The sequence below is a fragment of the Dromiciops gliroides genome, chromosome 3, assembly GCF_019393635.1.
Source record: "Dromiciops gliroides isolate mDroGli1 chromosome 3, mDroGli1.pri, whole genome shotgun sequence".
NCBI lineage: Eukaryota > Metazoa > Chordata > Mammalia > Microbiotheria > Microbiotheriidae > Dromiciops > Dromiciops gliroides.
The window spans coordinates 53,302,697-53,325,117 of NC_057863.1; the positions used below are offsets into that span (position 1 = coordinate 53,302,697).

Genomic DNA, 22,421 nt, shown 5'->3' on the forward strand with positions numbered 1-22,421 from the left:
CTCCATTTCGTGGATAAACTCCTTGAGAAGATTCTTTACAATAGGTGTCTCCAATTCCTTTCCTCACATTGTCTTCTTAACTCTGTAGTTGGGTTGCCAATCTCATAATTCAGCAGAAACTGCTCTCTCCAAATGTGCCTGGGGTCTCTTAGTTGCCCATTCTAGAGGTTTTTGCTGAATCCTTATCCACCTTGACTTCTGCTGACATTGACAATGTAAATTACCTTCTTCTCCTTCATACTCTTTGCTTTCTAGGCATTGATGACATTTTACTCTGGTTCTCTTCTCATCCATCTCATGGTTATTTCTCTGTCACCTTTACTGGCTCTTCATCCACATTAAACTCATTAACCATGGGGGTCCTCCAATGTTCTGTCCTGGGCCTTCTTTTCTCTATACTATTTCACTTGGTGATCTCATCAGCTTCCCTGGTTTCAGTTATATTCTCTGTGTGGATAAGTCTCAGATCAACTTGTCAGTCCTAACCTCCTTCCTTATCTCCAGTTTCATATCTCCAACTAGCTACTGGACATCTCAAACTGGTTATCCTCTAAACATTTTATACTCAACATGACTAAAACCACATTCATGATTCTTCCCAAAAAATTCTCCCCACTTTTTGGCTTTTTTAACCATACTAGTTACCTAGGTTCGCTACCTTAGTTAGGGTTATTTTCAACTCTTCACTCTCTCACTATCCATATCTGATCAGTTGTCAAGTCCTATTGTTTCCACCTTAGTTGTTACAATCCCCTTCTCTACTCTGACACTGTGACCACCCTGGTGCAACCTTGCCATCTGCCTAACATGTACCCTTAGGATTTTGTGCCTTTCTACCTACCCCTCCTGCTGAATTCTCTTAAATCTGTTGTCTTCTCCAATTAGAATGTAGCTCCTTGAAAACCAGTACTGTCTTTTTTCTCCCTTTGTATCTCTACTATTTAGCACATGGTTTGGCACATACAAATGCATAATAAAGGCTTTTTCACTCACTTAATCCTTCATTCTCTAGGAAAAACTTAGTCATTACCATTAGTCTGAGTTTGATTGCCTTTTAACTAGGAAACATTTTCATAGCACAATTCTGAGTTTCAACCAATTGATGAAATCTTACACAAATCAATTGTAAGTTTGGAACTATCTTCATTTTAGTAAGAAAAAGTATTTAAAGACCAAATAAGATATTATATGCAAATTAATTCCTGATCATAGAATGCTTTGGAAATCTGAGCTATGATAATTATTAGAGAAGCAGCCTGCTATGACAGAGCAGTCTATGTGAAACATGGGCAAGTCACTTACCCAGTTGAGTGTTCATTCTTCAGGCAAGTTATTGATTCTAAGCTGCAGAAAAGTTGGTTATCTGCATTGGTAAAGGGAGTTTCTTCACTGGGAGTTCACTATGCCAATGAAATCACGTTTGGAACAAAATCCAAAACTATCATATATTATGTATATAATATATACATATACATATATGCATATAGAGTGTGTGTGTAAATATATTCATTTCCATCATATACTTACATGTATATATAATGTACTTATTTTAATATATGCATATGTAATAGGCTTATTTTTATATGTGTATATACACATTAATATATGGCAACTAAGTGATGCAGTAGATAGAGTACTGGACTAGGAGTCAGGAATCAGAAAATCCAAATCCTGTCCCAGACACTCACTAGCTGGGTGATCCTGGGCAATTCATTTAACCTCTCTGCCTCAGTTTCCTCATCTGCAAATGAGGGTCATAATAGCACCTACCTCCCCAGGTATCTCAAATGAGATCCTAAATGGAAAATGCTTTGCAAACCCTAAAGTATGAGATAAATGCAATCTAGTGTTAGGTATTTATAATGCCTCTACTCAAATCCTACTTTAAAAACTAGTCTTAATCATTAAAACCATCAAATAACAGGACTTTTTGTTATATACGGTTTTTTTTTTTTACAAAAATGTAGAAATTTATTTAAATCAAGGTTTTATCAGGAAATATTTTTTTTAAATCTAGAGCTTACTGTTTCTTTAAGCATTAGAGACTCCTTTGGTTTCTTTTATTTGAATAGGGTCTTTGTTTTAAATGCCTTTAGCACCTGATTAATTAGTAATAGAGGCAGAGGCAGACAATGTTCTCTACTTCTTGGTAATTATCATTCCCAACACAGAGTTAAACTCTGGGTAGGATGAAAAAATGTCACTTTCTCCAATTTGCCCACTCTACACCATTCTTTAGGTTTATTTTAAGGATTCCTACAGGTAGAGGTGGGCACATCCCTCCCAGAGATTTGATCAATGAAGGTCATGAGCAGTGATAGAGGTCCTTCCTGAGTCATTTTGTTTTGTTCTTGTCACTGGCTTCCTCCAAGGGTGAACCGACTGTTCAAAAAGGGTGCTTGTCATATGCCAGTCCATGTATCTCCCAGCGGTAATACTAAACATTTAAAAATGAGTCAGAGTCAAGTTACTTGAGTGAAGAAAAAGGGAATTATTCAGAAACTATTCTTCTGTCAGAGCTAGCACCCAAATCCTGAATGCTAAATTTATAAAAAAACTGCCCATCCTTTTTGCTTGTGAATCTTACACCTGCAGCTATCCATGTGGGCCAAACTGCCCCTAGATAGTTTTTCTGTGTACTATTAATTACAGGCACGGTTGGAAAAATTCAAGTCCAATTAGTCACCTGCCACTCATATCCAAAGGATATGTATGTGCCTGGCATGCATTAGCCAATTGCCAGCATCCTTCTGCATAAGGTCAAGGTGATTACATTTCAAAAAAGGACTTCCTTTTGAATCCCTGTCTCTGATAGGACAGCTCTAGCAGACACAACCATAAAGATACTGAAAAAACTAGCCTATGGGGAGGACAATTTATGTTATTGATTGTTTCCTTGACCTGTGGAGAACTTCCAGAGGGAAGGACAACTGCAGTCACCATTCAGCTCTCTAATTGTGTCAGCTTCCCTTCTAACTGGAATTATTGGTGTTAGTGGGGCAGGAGAGGGAGCAACCTTAAATGATGCTTTGAAAAAGAGGTCAATAAAAGTCATACTTAGGCCCTTTTGCTAAGGAAAGCAGCACCGTCTGGGCTAGAAATCACAGTCCCAGAGAGGGTCCATTTTCCTTCTTATCACAAGACAACTATTCCCAAGGGGAAAAGGCAGGGGGCTGCATTGAATGAGTGACTTGGATAAATCGATTGTTTCTAACAGTTATGAAGGCAGTCCTGCAAAATGGTGTCATAAGGAAGGTAACATCATCATGAAAGCTGGGAAACAGAAAGAGCCGTTTGCTGGGGGCACTGATACTATAATAATGCTTTATGAGAGAAGGGGAATTGAAAGAAATAAGAGTCAGGAAGCAGGGCTGGGATCAAAGAGGGGGAAACTGAGTTCATGCTCTTACAATGATATCTGGGAGTATTATTAAGATTGTGAAAAGGTGATTATATTCTGAGAATTCTTGCATATCAAAATGTAATGAAAATAGAGGTATCACAATCAGAGGAATAGGAAAAATGCAGCATGTTAAGATATCACTGTACTCTGGTTGGAAAAATTCACTTGTTTTATCTGATCAGCTATGAAATATAAAAATCCTAAAAAAGAGTTAAGACATGCATAGACATGCCTGAAATGAACAATGTCAAATAAGAATCAGTTCCGTATGAATTATTTTCAGGATTGGAATTATACTGGGGCCTATGTTGAAGAAGTGGGATGGGGTGGGGGAGGGGGGAAGAGCACGGGATTTATGGAAAGGCAGCATAGTAGAGAGGCTAGTGCTATCCTGAAAGGCAAGAAGACTCGAGTTCAAGATCCACTTCTAATAAGTACTGGCCCTGTGACCCTGAGAAAGTCCCTTAATCTCTCATTTGTCTAGGCAACTCTCTAAGACTGTAAATTACAGAAAAGGTACTACTAACCTGCAATTGTAGAGAGTTTCTTCTCCTGGGAGTTCCCTCTACTAATAAAATAGCTGATCCAGTCCATATTCCCCTTTAAGAGAGTTATATATCCAGGTAACAAAATCAAGAAAGAGGGCTCTGGGGGCAGCTAGGTGGCTCAGTGGATAAAGCAGTGGCCCTGGATTCAGGAGGACCTGAGTTCAAATCTGGACTCAGACACTTGACACTAGCTGTGTGACCCTGGGCAAGTCACCTAACCTTCATTGCCCAGAGAAAGAAAGAGAGAGAGAGAGAGAGAGAGAGAGAGAGAGAGAGAGAAGAAAAGAAAAGAAAAGAAAAGAAAAGAAAAGAAAAGAAAAGAAAAGAAAAGAAAAGAAAAGAAAAGAAAAGAAAAGAAAAGAAAAGAAAAGAAAAGAAAAGAAAAGAAAAGAAAAGAAAAGAAGAGAAAAGAAAAGAAAAGAAAAGAAAAGGAAAGGAAAGGAAAGGAAAGGAAAGAAAAAGGGAAAGAAGAGAAAAGGAAAGAAAAGAAAAAGGAAAGAGAAAGGGCTCCTTAATATTTGCTTCAATCCTTGAGAAAGACTTTCAATAGCTTAGAGGAAAATAATCAGGGAAATAATGCCTTCTAATCTTTGATGTACACTTAAGACATTCCTTTTTAAAAGATGGCATAATAATAGTTAACATGCATCACTTTACATATATTATTTCATTTGATTTTCAAAACCACCATGAGAGAGGTGTGTGTCTTCCCTCCAACAGTACTGGCATTTTTCCCCAGTGATATCCTAATTATGTGCATTTTTATAGGATAGTGAGAATCTTTTTTAATTATCCCCAATCCCCACAACATGAATATGGATATGTACATATATATGTATGTATACACATAGATAATATACATGTATGTATACCTAAACATATATATGTGTGTGTGTACACACAAATACATACACAGATATGTATATATACAAAAATATAAATACACACATATGGTCATATATGCTTCCATCTGTAAATCTTTTTTTTTTTTTTTTTTGCAGGGCAGTGAGCGTTAAGTGGCTTGCCCAGGGTCACATAGCTAATTTCAAGTGTCTGAGGCTGGATTTGAACTTAGGTCCTCCTGAATCCAAGGCCAGTTCTTTATCCACTGTGCCACCTAGCTGCCCCCTTCCATCTGTAAATCTTTGATGAAAATATTTTATTTTAAACCAACTTGCTTCTCTAAAGATATGGAGGGAAAATACATTTAAAAATGAAAATTTCAAATTAATATATTTGTTCTTTCTTTGTTGTTCATTAAAGTATCTTGGATGGAGAAAGAAGGCAATGGGTTGTAGTTTTTAGGGTAACTATCTTTAGAATCACAAAATTGCCTCTAGGAGAAGGCACTGAAGGCCTTCCTCAATCTCACTTTAACCTACAAGATTATTTCAGGAAGGGAAGGCACTAACAGGTGGGGGGGGGGGGGCGGACGCTCGACCAAGAAAGGCTTCAAATAAAAAGGAATTTAAGCTAAGCCTTGAAGAAAACCACACAGGAAAGGAGAGACTACATTCCAGGTACAGAGGCAGCCAAGGGCAAAGCCAGATTAAGAGACATGGCAAGCTCAACATGTCCCAAACAGACCTCATATTCCCCCTCCAACACTGCAAGGCACCTCTCTTCCAAACTTTTATTTCTGTTGAAGGCAATTTCAGACTTTCATTGTCTTCATTCTGCTTCATCCCATCTATTGCCAAATCTTGCCATATTTAGTTCTACCTCTCTTGCATGCACACTTTTCTCTACTGAGGTAGCTACGACCTTCATTTGAATCATCATTACTAAACCATTGCAATAATCTTTCAACTTGTCTCCCTGTCTCCTCCCTCCTCCCCTATCTATCCTCCCTATAACTGCAAAGAATATCGTCCTCCAAGTACAGATTTGACCATTTTATTCCCCTACTTAATAAATGCCATTGACTCTTTAATGCCTCTAGAATCAAATATAAAGTCTTGCTGTTTATTTTTTAAAGCCCTTCACAACTTGGCTCAACCTAATTTCCTTCATGTGCTCTGTGATCCCCCCAATTTTCTGTTCCTCACAAATGGCTCTCAGCTTCCTCTTTTTTTTCTTTCTTTCTTTTTCTTTCTTTTTTTTCTTTTTTTGTAGGGCAATGAGGGTTAAGTGACTTGACCAGGGTCACACAGCTAGTAAGTCTCAAGTGTCTGAGGCCGGATTTGAACTCAGGTCCTCCTGAATCCAGGTCCAGTGCTCTATCCACTGTGCCACCTAGCTGCCCCTCTCAGCTTCCTCTTGCCTTGCATCCATCATCCATGCCAGGAACATGCTCCTTCCCCATCTTGACTTCTTGGAATCTGTCTCTTTCTTCAAGATACAGTTCAAGCATCATCTTCTACATAAAGCTTTGCCTCATCACCCCAAGTATTTATGACTTCCCTCCCTAATTACCTTGTATTGTTTCTCTTTCTATCTGTGGGGGAAGTAGAGGTTGTATCTGACATAAAAAGCAGCAGAGACTGCTCCCTCCCAAAAAAAAAAAAAAAAACCCTCAGAGTACTCTGGAATCCTAAAAGGCAGATGTAGCATGCTTAATGATGGAAGGGTGAGGTCAGAGTATAATCATACATATTTATTCTATATATAGTTAAATACATATTATTCATCTCTCCAGATAGAGTATACAGTTACTGGGCCTGAAATCAGTCACCCTTAATTCAAAACCAGTCAAATCAGGCCCTTACTAGTTGTTCAAATCTGGGAAAGTCACTTTAACCTCTATTTGCCTCAGCTTCCTCAACTATCAAATGTGTATATTAATAATTCCTACCTTGCAACATTATTGTGAAGATTAAATCCTTTGTGAAAAGCACTTACCACAATGCTTGACACATACTGGGTACTATATAAATATTTATTCCCTTTCCTGTCTTCCTCTTCTATTCCCTTCCCCTTCTCCCCCTTCTCTAGGACCTAGCAAAGTGCCTGGCACATAACAGGTACCTCATAAATGTTTGTTGATTGATTGATTGATGGTGGTCAAAGTCTATTCCAGCCCTGAACTTTCATGATTCTGTGTTTTGTGAGCACTCAGACAGAGAAGCGGTAATCACTAAAAGTCAGCATGGCTTTATCAAGAATATGTCATGCCCGGTTAAACACATTTCCTTTGTTGATAGGGGAAGTATGCTGGTAAATCAGGGTGATATACTACACATAGTATACTTATATTTCAGCAAAACATTTGACAAAGTCCCTCATGACATGTTTGTGAACAAGATGGAGAGAAAGAGGGGGCTACATGATCATAGTTATGGTGATTTAAAATTTAGTGAATCTCAATAGTAATAATAATAATAGCATTTATCTACTTTAAGATTTTCAAAGTGCTATTATGAATATTATATTTTATGAATATTATTCCTCAAAAACATCTTACAAGGTAGGTACTATTATTATCCCCATTTTACAAATGAGAAAACTGAGATAAACAAGTTAAGTGACTTGCCCAAGATCACACAGCAATTAAGTGTCTGAAGTATGATTTTAACTCAGGTCTTCCTGACTCCATGTCTAGCTTTCTACCCACTGTACCACCTACCTGCCTCTACAAAGAGATCTCTAACAGAATACTCTAAAGATGTCTTTGGTCTTATGTGTGTCAACATTTTTAGCTAATGACAGATAATCGCATGAGAGCCCATGCTATTCCAATTCTCAGATAACACAAAGCAGATATCTGGATGATAAAAATATCTAAGGGAATCTTAAAAAGCTTAAACAATGGGCTTTAACTCTTAAGTTGAAAGCTAGTACTGATCAAACGTAAGGTTTTACACTTGGGTTCAAATAGTCAAGTTCATAAGTAGCAGATGGAAGAGGCATATCTAAGCAACCATTTCTGTGGAAAAGGCCGAGAGAGTATGTGCTATCGATGCTTCCTAAACCAAATCTATGTACCTCCTTCCCCAACAGATGCAGAGAACACCGAAGCATTTGAAAGAAAAATAAGAAAAAAGATCTAAGACTTTGAATGAAAAAGCTCAATAATAAGTCAATGATATAATAATAGTAATAAGTCTATGGTACTGGCCAAAAATGTAAATACTACCCTAAGGATAAGTAAGAGAAGTATAGCATGCAGAATTAGGAAGATATTCATTCCACTATTCTTTATACTGGCTAAAATACATCTGGAATATTATAGTCATTTATGGGTACCCTGTCAAAAGAACTATCTCGTCGAACTGGAATGTGTCCAGAGGAGACTGACTAGGATGGTGAAAGGACCAAACACATCTTTTATAAGAATAGGTTTAGGGGCAGCTAGGTGGCACAGTGGATAAAGCACCAGCCCTGGATTCAGGAGTTCCTGATTTCAAATCCGGCCTCAGGTACTTGACACTTAATAGCTGTGTGACTTTGGGCAAGTCACTTAACCCTCATTGCCCTGCTAAATAAACAAACAAACAAACAAACAAATAAACAAATAAATATGTAAATAAATAAGTAAATAAATAAATAAGAATAGGTTGAATAATCTGGTGATGTTTACCTGGGATAAGCAAAGCCTCAGGGGGCATATAATAAGTGTCTTCAAGTAATTAAAAGCTTTCACGTAGAAAAATAGGCTTGAAAATCAACTCAAATACGCATTTTATAGATTTCATTTATGCCATTTGTATGTTTATTACTTTTAAATTTAATTTTTTCCAGGACGGATTTCTATCCTTAGACTTAGCTCGTTCTACCTTTCCTCTTACACCTCTCTCTCCTCCACATACTCTATGATCCAGTGACATTGACCTTTTTCCTCTTCCTCATGAAAGACACTCCATCTCTGGCATCTGGGCATTTTTACTGGCTGACTGCCACACCTGGAATATTCTCCCTCTCATTTCCATCTCCTGGCTTCCTTGGTTTCAAGTGTAAGGTAAAATCCCACTTTCTGCCAGAAGTCTTTCCTGGTCTCCTTTAACGCTGGTGTCTTTCCTCTGAGATTTTCTCCAAATTTATCATGAACTAAACTCATTTTTTTGTACATAACTTTTCACATGTTGTTTCCTTCATTAGACTATTAGCTTCTTGTGAGTTGGGACTATTTTTACTTTTCTTTGCATCCCCAATTCTTAACAATATGCTTGGCACATAGAAGGTATTAATAAATGCTTGTTGACTTGACTTGATTTGGCTTAACAGGGGTGACTTATCCTTTTGGAAATCTGATATGGCAAACTTATGGGAAGACATGGATGGGACTCACCATGGATTGCCAGATGTAGCCAGGTTACAATCTGCTTTGTGGGAAGAAATACATTTATGAGATCACAGTTCCATTGGCATATTGGAGTATATCATGAATCTTGTCACAACACCATTATAGGAACTGGATTTTTTTAACTAAAACCAAATACCCATTATGAGATGCTAGACTAAAACATACTTCACCACTTCATAAGTAGCAGGTAATGACTGACAAGCAAATTCTGATGGGAACTTGGGTCTGAATCTTGTGAGTACAAGGTCCTTCTTTTCCTCTTAGATGTACTCTGGCCTTAGCATTCCAGACTAATAGAAAGAGTGATACCTGACAATCAAAACACCTGGCTTCACTGACAATTCCTTTGTATTCTGTGCCCAAAGTTTTCTTTTGTTAAGTAGCTATAGCCTTTCTGCCCTGGTGTACAGAACAAAGATTTGCTAATAACTATGTGGAAAAAGACACATGAATTGCTTGAATGAAAACAGAGAACTTTCCATGATGAAACTGGAACTTTTTGACTCACCAACCCATTCATTGCTATAAAGTGTGAGAGATGCTCCCAGTCCTCTACTTAGGAAGTAGATTCTAAGGAATTTGATAATGGATAAATAGAAAATGTACAGATGTTATTTTTCCAATGGTGGCAGGAAATGAGGAATGATTAGGTCATCAGCAGGCCTTTGAAATGAGCATATCTCTAAGTTATGTATAACAATTATACATATGAGAGAAGGACTGAAAATATTGGGAGGTACCCACTGAAGTCACCATTGAGGCTGTGCAAATTAGAGTTTAAGATTTACCATCTTGAAAACAACCCATCTTAGATTTTCTAAAGATTTGCTGACTTCAGAATTTATGGAAACATTTTTTAAAAGATACAAAAAAATTCCAAACTCATCTCTCAATTTTGAATATCATTCAACCAACAAGTGTTTATTATCTCCTCTATGCAGAGCCACTATACACAAAGTACTGTAACAGATGCTCTGTACTGTACCAAGTACGACATCAAATTGAACGTGTAAATCTTCTAAATGAAAACTCGCTATTTATTCTTGTAAGCCAAAGTGCCAACAGTACATTTTTTTAAAATTAGAAAGCATAATTTTGGGTCAACTACATAAGTATATCTGTGAATCTAATGGAGTATTTTATTATTTCAATTAGATGGATAGGCCAGACTACCTGCCATAGTACCTAACCTCTCATCTGTTTCCTCTTCCAAACTTTCATATTATTGTTGAGGCATCACTATCCTCCCAGTCACCCAGGCTCATGATTGAAGGTTACCTTCAACTCTTCACTCATGCTCACCCTACATATTCAATCTATTGCCTAGTTTTATCATCTCTACCTTTACAACATGTCTGTCATATGCCCTCTTCTCTCCATTGCACCATGCTAGTGCAATTCAGTGATGCCTAGACTATTGTAGCAGCCTGCTGGTTGATCTCCCAGCTTTAAGCCACACCCCATTCCAATCCATCCTTGAATAAGCAACCAAAGAGATCTCCCCTAAAGGACAGATTTGACCAGGTGTCTGTCTGTCTCTGTCTCTGTCTCTGTCTCCTTCACACACACACACACACACACACACACACACACACACACACACACACACACACACACACACACACACACACACTCAATAAACTCCAGTGACTGTCATTATCTTCAGGATTAAATATTAAAATCAGTTTGGGTCATATTACCTACAAGGTGGAAGACTAGACTTTTTCTCCTATCTTTACAACCTCCTAAAATCTCCCCAGAAAAAAATTATGTGAAAGAGATTAAGCAATTGCAGCTGTCTCCACAGGCTAAGACACTGTAATGAGCTCTTTATCTTGACGAATTAATAGCAGAGAAGGCTAATCTTTAATCCCTAATGCTTACACAGCATTCTTCCCCCCACCCCCAGTCCCCTTGTACTGGCCGAGCTACATAACAAGACCCATAGGCTTGTGCCTTAGAATCCACTCAGTAATTCCCTTACAACTTCTGTAGACTGTCAGTGCACCCCCTTGCCCCTCCCTGATTTTACCACACCATTCTGTAGCAACAAGCGACAGAATTCAATTCTTTCCTCCCCACCTGCAGAGGAGGTTAAAGTATAAGAAAGAAAAAGCCTTCTTTTCCTAGGGCAGCAACTTGTACTATGATATGGTTTAGCTAAAGAACTAAATAACATAGGATCCCAGGGAAGGGTGCCAATGTTTTATTTAAGCTGCATCAGGCCTGCAGGAAAGGGGACTAGTAGCTAGCTGGAGTCAGATCTCACTCCCCAGAAGTCATCTGGGGCAAAGACTGAAGCCAGTGAAAAATGAATTTCCCAGCATGGGAGGAGATTGAGATATCACTAAATTCCAGCACCTGGGAAAACTACCTTCAAAGAGGAAGGAGTCAAAAAGTGAGTGGCGGGGGAATGTAAGGGGAAATGACCAAAATTACCAAAGAGCTCTAGAGAAAAAAAAAGTCAGCTTAAAAGTTTAAGATAAACCAATAGGGATGATATTGATAAGAGTGGGGTAAATAGCATCTAGAATATCTAAACGAGTCCAAACTCCTCTGAATAAATATTGTAAAACAAAAGACACATGTGATGAAGCAAAGGATACTTTAAATGTATTTCTCCAAGAGCATGGGACCACAGTAGAATTTTCCTGAATGGTTCAGGAGAAAAATAAGAATCATCAAATCATAATTTAAGGCCTATACAAGAGAAATGTTGTACCAAACAAACAAACCTGAATCCACAGTGACAAGCCTCTCTAAAGCAAAGAAGAAAGAACAATTCTTGGGACTGGGAATACAAATACATGGAAATGAAAAACACACAATACAAATACACAAAAATGAAAAAGAATAGAAGTCAAATGCAATAATGTCAAAAGAAAAGATGACCTGTATACAAGTAATGGACAGCTAGGTGGTACAGTGGATAGAGTGCTGGGCCTGGAGTCAGAAAGACTCCTCTTCCGGAGTTCAAATCTGACCTCAGACACTTACTAGATGTGTGACCCTGGGCAAGTCACTTAACCCTGTTTACCTGTCTCCTCATCTATAAAATGAGCTGGAGAAGGAAATGGCAAAAAACCCCAATGGGTTCGTGAAGAGTTGGACACAACTGCAACAACTGAACAACAGCAACATTCAAGTAAAACTTGCTCAGTAGAGATAACTTAAAAAAAGGTCTCCATGACAACATAGTCAACTAGTCAAATATACTGAATATCATAACATAAGAAAGAATACAGAGAACTCCCCCAAACTTTTGAACACAGAATCCACACATTGTCTCTAGAAAGGGGGAAGAAAATTCTATGCTGCAAATTCCAAGACATAATTAAAATGGCAAACAAGAAATTCTGCAAGAGACCAAGAGAAAAACCTTCAAATGTAAAGGAAGGAGGGCACAGCTAGGTGGCACAGAAGATAAAGCACCAGCCCTGCATTCAGGAGGACCTGAGTTCAAATTTGACCTCAGATACTTGACACTTACTAGTTGGATGACCCTGGGCAAATCACTTATCCCTCATTGCCCTGCCCCCCCCCCAAAAAAAATGTAAAGGAAGGGAAAATTGAATGGCACAAGACTATAGTGCACTCATGAGAAACTGCAGAAGGGAATGGAATAATGTGGCCAAAAGAGCAAAGGAACTTAAGATGCAATCTAAAGTAGAATATCCTAACTAACTTGAGCCTAATAATCAATAAAAATATAGTCATTAAACAAAAAGAGGCATTTGAAGTATTAGTATAAAAAAAGAGGATGTGAGGAGATCGTTTGCTTTATAAAATCCTCTGTTAAGTTTTTTAAACCCCTTCTTTATACTTTCCGATGTTTTTACACTTTACTCTCTCCCATGCACTCTATAATCCAGCTACACTGGTCTATTTGCTATTTCTACCACAGGACACTCATGCCTTTTCACTTTCTCTTTTACATTCCTGGAATATTTTCCCTCCTTGACTCTGCCTTCTGGTTTCCTTCCCTTTCTTTAAGACTGAGCTCAAAGGAGATCTCTGTAGGATCTTCCTATAAAAGAAGACTTTCCTTGTCCAGTTCCCCTTCCCCCACTACTAGTATTTTCTTTCTGAGCTTACTATTTGCAATGAATATCCCGTATGTACATAGTCATTTGCATATTATTTTCCCCAATAGAATGTGACCTTCTTGAGGGCATGAACCATGTCCTTTTTAATGTTCTTTGAATCTCCAGCACATATCACACTGCCCAAATATAGTCAGTGCTTAATAATTGTTTGTGGTCTGGTTGGTTGTATTTTTTGTGAGGAAAAAAAGGGTAGACCATATGGCAAACCAAATCACATCCATTAAGCCAAATGTCATCTAAAGCCAAACAACAGATATTTCTGGCCCTATAATTAGTAATTAAAGTCTTGGGGAGCTTTTTGTTTTCTTTTTAACCTTAAACTCTTTTCAGCTTCTAAGCATTGTTCTGCTAAATGTGCTGCTGTGGAGTTATGTCATTTATTACGGAACAACCTAGTAATTACTGTGTGAAATGTGCTTTTCACTGTATGTCTAGTTTATATTATATTTTTAGTGGCAAATTACTCTTTAAAATAAGATTACAGCCTAATTTGCTCTGTTCAGTCATCTGAAAAGTCATAGTATGAAAAGTGTGTCTCACCATGTAGGAATTATGAAATTTACTTGGAGTTGAAAATATAAGTTTTAATTAATACTGACGTTTCTGAGCCATTTAAGAAATAGGGTTTCAAATATGAGAAACTGAAAGCAAATATTGCATTTCAACAGTGGGTGAACACCAAAGAAGTATTATTTGACCACTAAAGAGGCCCCAAAAGGTATGTACGTGTACACAAAAAATATATACATGTGATTGATTCTGTTGATTGTTTTTCTAATATTGAACCATTCTTACATCCCTGGCATAATGATGATTTCTTCAATCAATTTATGTCATCTGATAGGATTTTATGTAAAGTTTTGAATCAATATTCACTAAAGTTATTGATCCATAAAAAATATATGTACATGTGAATATGTGCATATGCACATGCACATGCATGTACATATATACACATACAGATATAAACATATATGTGCACATCTAGGGTAAAATATTTTATTATTAAAATTCAATAAAAAGACACATAGGGACACTTGCCTACTGTTCTGAATTTTCTCAACAGGAATGTACTTGTATTGTAACTAGGTGGATGTTTTTGTTCGAGAGTGAAAAAAACCTGAAGGAACTACAAACCACTAGTGATCCAACCAGAGATGAAGCAATTCCAGACTCCATCTTTAGGAGGACATAAGCCCTACTCTGATAGTATTTTGTTAAATAGTTCAGAGTTGAATGACAAAGAAATGTTACACACAAACACATTTACACACAGATGGAAACTTTCTCCCCAATATTTAACACCCTAATATTTAAAGTCTTTTGTTTTATTTTGTTCATTATTTTCCCCTTGTCATGACAGATGGAAGTTATGTAAAAGCTGTAACACAGAGGGAAAATGTAAAATTCCTCATGTCTGGCAATTCAAGTAAGCTATCTACTTCCCTGTTGAAGTAGAATAGCCAGACATTTAGTTTTCAGATGTCACATAACATCCCTGATGGACTGGATGATCTCTAAGTTCTTTTTGAGTTTTAAAATTCTGGGCATAGAAGCACAATGTGACATGGGGACTGGAACATGAACATGACAAGTTCAGACTCATCACACCACAGGAATGAAGCAATAGTTTAGGAAAGAGAAGACGGTCAGAAAGTATTGGGCAAATGAGCTAAGAAGGAAGAAAGTGTTCTATTGGTTGCAGTTTGATGGTTCTAAGAGGATCACAAATATAGAGACAGCCTCCATCAATACAGAACACAACCCATCTAGGATTCCTCATAATGTGCACATCTTATCATCACTCTCGAGTGAATTCTTCTCACAGAGAGTCTATCCAGAATTCTGGGAACTTTCCTGTAGATCTCAGGACATTATATGTGTGCCAATAGAGTATCCAAACTATGCCTCTGTTATCCCTCACTCTTGTTAATTGGTCAACTTGCTTCCTTATCCTGGTACACATCTATTTGAAAATATTTTATCACTTTTGTTGAATTAATCATCATCCATTAATTTGCTATATCCTATTCACACCCTCTCTACCTATATCCACTGTTCCTTGAGTGACTTATGACTTTAATTCTCTAGAGATTTTGGCATTCCATAAGTAACAGCCATGTAACATTACTTAAAGAATTTTGGTATTAAAGAAATATGGTGTTAAAATGCTGAATCTCTGATTCAGGGGGAAGCTTTGAGTGATTAAAACATCCCTCAGCTTCCTAGATGCGACCTCATCTAGTGTCCTCATTTCATTCTGTTTTGATCTGAGTTCCTTGTCCATCTAGTCCATCCAAGATACATGTACTGACAGACTATCCATTCAACTTATATATCATTGCTTGCACAACAGACATTTTTAATCTACTTTCATTTTCCTATTTGGAGAGTTGGGTCAATCAAGCTATATGTATTTTTTGCAGGGCAATTGGGGTTAAGTGACTTGCCCAGGGTCATACAGCTAGTAAGTGTCAAGTGTCTGAGGCCGGATTTGAACTCGGGTACTCCTGAATCCAAGGCCGGTGCTTTATCCTCTGTACCACCTAGCTGCCACGCCATATGTATTTTTTAAGTGCTGTCTATGTTCCAGGAACTGTGCTAATCACACAAAGAAGCAAAACATTCCCTACCCTCAAGAAGCTTACTATCTAATGAGGGAGACAACATATTCATAAATCATTACATTAAAGGTAAAATACATATTAGACAAAAAATAGTCATGGAATTCTTTCAAATGGTTATAGATTGCAGTTAAAAAGTTCTTCAATGTTTGAGGAGTTAATTAAATCATCCCAACATCATCTGAAAACAGAAGTACCTGAGGGATCTCACTCTGGAAACAGAATCCTACTTCTCTCTGGACATCTGCCATGACAATGCCAAACGCCTTACCAAGTTCTATTCTTTGACTCCCTTGAGTCTTTTTGGTTGCAACTGTCAGCTGTTATTGAAATCAGACTAGAAGATCCTTGACCACAGAGACTGTTTTTGTTTGTTTTAATCCTTGTATTTATCCCTAATGCCTAACATAGTATCTGGCAGATAGAGGTGCTTAATAAAAACCTGTTGAACTGACCTGTTATCTTTTGGAAAAGGAGGTAGGAGGGGCTTTCATTGGTTTGATATGTTTTTTGTCCTAAAACAATGGGTGGAAAAACAATGATTACTGATTTTTGCTGTCTAAGGAAGTTTTCTTAAAATTATTTTTTTCTCATTTAAAGGAAATATGTACTTACAATCTATTTTTAAATAAGATGTGGGTTTAGGCAGATGGATTAACATGAGCTAAAGCCACAAAATAGGTGATGAAGTCTGAAGCAGTCTTTGAAAGCCTATTCTATCTAACATTTTCCCACAGAAATTTGGTCTGGGGCACATTCTTGCACATGAGATAACTGAGAAGTTAATGCTATATAAACATCACAGTGTGGTTCATGGAGGGTGGTGAGCATACAAGCCTTCAGACTCTCTGGGAAAAGTCATCTCCAAGGAAACTCCCTGTTTACCCTTCATTGGCAGAATTGTGTGAATGGAGGCCTTCCACCCTGTCCAGACATGACTCTCGCCTGGACATGCTTCTTGCCTAATAACACAGATGCTGTGCTCTCCCAGGTGCAACAAAGAGAAAGCTTGGTCAATAAGCAAATATCCCCATCATCTCCAACACAAAGCCTCCAGGCAAACAGTACTTTATTAGCTTTCAACAGGAACTGGATTTCCATGGAATTTGCCCCCAAAGTTCAATGCTATCCTAAGCAATGAAATCTTTCAAGATTCAAATCTTTCAAAGTTCAGCCATTTGGAGGCAATGCCTGTGAGTGAGAATAGTTAATGAGGGTGGTGAGTGAGTGGTTGGGAAGGAGGGTGGAGAAGAGAGACAAGAAAAGAACATTTCCCCCACAGAGGAAACAAATCTTGGAATCCTCTGTGTCTTATAAAATTTGGATTATTTATAAACCAGTCTCCCCCTCCCTATCACCCACTGATCTGACAAAGAGAATTTTAAAACTGTTCCAGAAAGGAAGATTTGGTCCCTTACGAATGCACTCTAATGGTTAAACAGATCCATAATCTCAACCACTGTTGGTCCTGCAACCCACAGTGAAACTCACAACTTAACCCTACCTTCTCATCCCATTCCACTCTTGCCTACATCTTCCTATAAATTTCTCATAAAAGGCCTGTGAGTAGAAAAATGATGAGAAAAAAGCAATAAAGAGAAAGTAAATGGAAGAAAAGAACATAATAAAGAGCAAAGATCTCTGGCTCTGGAGTCAGAAGAATGAGACGAAAATCCCACCTTCGTGGTTTCCTATCTGTGTAATCTGGTGAAGGCCATTTAATTTCACTTTCATAGAATCATAGATTTCCTCACCTGTAAAATAAGGAGGTTAGAATAGATGGTCTCTAAGCTCCTTTCTAGCTCTCTATATATGACCATGTGGTATGATGACCTAGGAAAGGTCAATGATCTACCTGTGGCAAAAACAGTAGGGGAAACAGAGGGAAGCTTCAGGATAGGATTCAAGGCAGCTCAATTCACCAAACATTTAAGTCCTTGCTCTGTTCAGATAGATAGGTAGGTAAATAGATGATAGATAATGTGTATATGTATATGTGTATGTGTATGTGTATGTTCATGTATGTATGCATATATGTATATATTTGTATCACTTTCAGATTTACAAAGTATTTTGTGTTTATTAGCTTCTTTGATCCTCACAACAACCCTGTGAGATAGGTTCTATTATAATCCCAATTTTACAGATGAGGAAATTAAGACCGAGAGGGGTTAAATGACTTGATAGGTACAACTAGTTCAGGCAGGATTCAAACTCAGATCATCCTGACTCCAGATCCAGCATTCTATCTAGGAAGTATATCCTAATAATGAAGCACTTCATCAGGCAGTGAAGATGCAGAGATATAAATGAAATCATGCCCAGCTTCAAGTCACATTCTGCTGAAGGGACTCAACATGAATCCAAATAAAGTATAATACAAGGTAAATGAAGGAAGAGTGAGTAATAATCACTAATAAGAATCAAAAAGGTTTGAAGAAAAAGCTTTACTTACATAAAGCTTTCATTGAAGAAATATAAGTCTTCCACAGCTAGAAATAAGGAGTACATTACAGCAAGAACCTCCCTTTTTATTTACTACAAAACTTAAGAGACATTTCTCACAATATTTGGGCCACAAAATTGTTTTCTCTTATAATCAGAACCTGAGAAAATGACCTTCCAGGTAGGAAGGGAATTCTGGTCATGAGTAATTTTAATTATTAAATGAACACTTCAAAAATGATTATACTCTCCTAGGTAAGAAATTTCTTTTTCATTTGTGAAAATATAACCTAGATTTTCAGTCTCCAAATTAGTAATGAATAATAGAGGATCACACTAATGGAGATCAGCAGGAGTAGTGAAAATAGGGACAATCCAAAATGTCATATAATCCCAAAAATATTTGTATCTAACTTTAGAAGACATTTCGTATATAGCAATGCATCCGGTATTCAAGAGTCCACAGCATGAAGACTTCTGTGGGGGAATCCAGTATTTATCCAAAACATATTATATTCTCAGAATAGAACCTACTTTCCCAGACTAAGGCAAGATTTTTTTCTCTCTCAAACCTTTTCAAGGAAGGTGGCTAAAATGCTGAGGTTTCAAATGTCTATTTATGAAAAGTAAATAGAGAATGCTGGCATCAAGAAAGCTCCTCATAACTTGCATTGACTGTTGACTATTAGCATCAAGTTCTTCATAACAACTTTAGGTGTCCCGCCAATACCTCAGACTCCATTTACCCCAAACTGTCTGTCTGTCTGTCCATCTGTCCATCTGTCCACCCAACCACCCATCCATCCATCCATTTATCCATCCATCTATCTATCTATCTATCTATCTATCTATCTATCTATCTATCTATCTATCTATCTATCTATCTATCTATCTATCTATCTATCTATTTATCTACCTATCTATGTACATATAGATAGATATCTACATATCTATTTACATAAAGATATAGATGTTGAATAATCAGGCTATGGAGCAGGCTGGAGAGGAAGACCCATTGATAGCAAATGACTCCAAGTAATATCTTCTTTGACATATTGAGATTTACAGGAGTTAGTCTATTACTGATGAAGTCTTCTTTGGCCATGCATTTATTATTCATATATTGGATGAAGGACTTAGAGTATCAATGTTCTTTTTCTCAGGTAATTTTTTCACCATTGGATAAATATCAAGTTAAGATGAACTTTCATGGGTGACTTTTTAAATGATGCAGCTGGCATAAATTTGTAGGAACAGATGATTTAAAGCTGCAAGAAACTTTAAGATCAGGACCAGAGGAGTCAGGGGATTTGCCCAGGGCCACAAAGAGCTGTAGCAGAGCTGTGTGAACTCATTTTTTCTAACCCCAAGCACAATATACTTTTCACAGCACTGTATGACCTCTGCATTTAAATCTTAAAACATTGCATACTATACAGGAAAGAGCAGTTATATTACAAAGAAAACATGGTTTTGTATCAGACTCAAACTGCACCACTTACTGTCCATATGACTTAGATTGTGTCACCTAAAATGTCTCTCAGTCTGTTTCCTCCCCCATGAACTGAAAATATCCCTGTCTCTCCTACCATGTTTCATCTTAATGATGTTCTATCCCCCTATCAAATCAGATTGTTGTTCTTGTCATTGTTGTCCAATCATTTTTTCCACCATGTCTGACTCTTCATGATCCCATTTAGGGTCTTCTTGGAAAAGATATTTAAGTATTTGGTATTTTCTTCTTCAACTCATTTTACAGAAGAGGAAACTAAGACAAACAGGGTAAAGTGACTTGCCCAAGGTCATATAGCTAGTAAGTGTCTAAGGCCAGATTTCAACTCATGAAGATGAGTCTTCTCAACTCCAGACCTGGCACTCTATCCACTGTGCCACCTAGCTGCCCTTGAGCCTCTTTTATTGTCTAAATTTTATGGTCTCAGAAATTTGTCTAGAGCACTCAGGAATAAAGTGACTTGTTTCAGAGGCAGAAAATGAATCCATATCTTCCTTATTCTTAAGGTCAATTTGCTGTCTTCTATGCCACAAAGCCTCTCAGGATTATGATGTGTATTAAATGGGAATTTATATGAAATGTTTAGTAATCATAAAATGCTACATAAATGAGTTTTTATTATTATTGGTAATGATAATGTCAATAAATGTACCTAGAAAGAATCATTATTTCCCAAATTCTAATCAATAGAGTACATTTTTTTTGTATTATGAGTTTTCATTGATCTCACTATCACTGGAAGATATAACTACTCCCTCTTTGTGTCAATTTGTTAGGATTGGCTTATTTTCCTGTGTTCAAATCATACATACTACTAATGGGAAAATAATTATAAGGTGATATCATATGGGTTTTACTTCTCCCAAATCATGAAATCTAAGAAGACTTAGATGAGAAATTTCACATGAATAAGAATATCAAGAATACTAATGTCTGTCAAAGTGTTTAAAAGCAAGAAATACCTACAGAGAGGAAGCTCTGGAGAAATTCATGAGCCTGATAAGCAAAGATGGGCCACTATGGATCCAGAAAAGCACATGGCAGCAGCTGCTACAACCTTTACCCAGATCTGTGCAGAGCAGGGCAAGGGGGGATGCTATAAAGGAAGCCCAGTCAAAGCATTTTAATACTTATAGTAAAGCTTCAGTGACCCTGTCCAAGATCCCATCTCTACCTGTGCATCTGTAATACCCATCAGAATATTTTATCATTTCAGACACTGGTTCAACCACCTCCCAAATAACCTAGAAAAGGAAAATCCCTTGTAGCAAGCTAGATGATAAAGAACTAGTTACAAATGAGTCTAAGTGACTCAGGGTCCAGTATAGAAAATGTCATGGAATTCTGGGTCTTGGGGTGAAGAAAATGCATTTGCAGTCCTGCCAGGAAGATAGTGAAGCTGAGGCTGAAGGTATGGATAGTTCTGGAAAGTTTTACCCATAGCATTTGTACCATGACATTTCTCAGGAAGAAGAAATCATCTGATACCTACAAAGAGAAGCTATGGAACCTCCATCTTGTGAAGATCTGATTATTTCTAACCAAAATAAGGAGAAAGGAGTAGCCAAGTACTGCACAAAGCAATTCTGGTGAGCTTAGGAGAGGTAAGAGTTACAGAGGCATTTTCCTCAGTATGAAAAAGAGCTTCCTAACCTACCTCTGGAGAGTAATAACCTTACAAGCATGAGCTATCACCAGCACAGTGTCATGAAAACAGTAGATGCTTAATAATAAATGCTTGTTAGGTTGGACCCTAGATCTAGCCAACAAACTACCTCAAAAGAACTGGGAGTCTTTAAGAAGAAACTAGATAGCCATTTGTCCAGTAGGAACAAATGCCACCAACTTCCAGCAGTTCCACCTGAACCCTTTGACCATATGTCCTGCCCATTCATTTACCAACTCTTTCCTCACTTTCCACTTCTTGCCCTGGATGCAATAATCAAATGAATACAACTGAAGAGTCTCAAAAGATTGTAATCAATTGAATGTTCTGTGAATCAACTGACTATCATTATAGCTCCCCAATCCAAAAGAGGAGTGGCAGGAGAGAGGATGGATAATTCACTAGGGACAATATGAAGCAAGGAGCCAGCAATAAAATATTCTTATCTCCAAATAGCTATATACAAATGCACAAAGTATGGGTGATAAAGAATAGATAGATAACTAAGGATAAATACAAAAGTATAACATGGTCCTTTAGGAAAGAAATCAGGGGGCAGCTAGGTGGCACAGTGGATAGAGCACCGGCCCTGGAGTCAGGAGTACCTGAGTTCAAATCCGGCCTCAGACACTTAATACACACTTACTAGCTGTGTGACCCTGGGCAAGTCACTTAACCCCAATTGCCTCACTAAAAAAAGAAAAAAAAAAGGAAAGAAATCAGGAGAAGTAAGCCAAGAATTAAATGAAAGTGACAGGGAATGCTTTCAACAAAAAGTGTGTGTTTTTATAGCTATTTTGGAGGGAAGAGGAGAATGAAAGAAGGGATTTGGTCAATGCAAGAATAGCTCTGCTTCACAAATTCAATTCACTTG

General features: G+C 37.5%; 1 pseudogene; it reads left to right on the forward strand.

Annotated features, from left to right (window-relative positions):
• The first annotated feature begins 20,810 nt into the window (after nt 1-20,810).
• Nucleotides 20,811-21,474, forward strand: LOC122747129 (annotated as a pseudogene).
• The last annotated feature ends 947 nt before the right edge of the window (nt 21,475-22,421 follow it).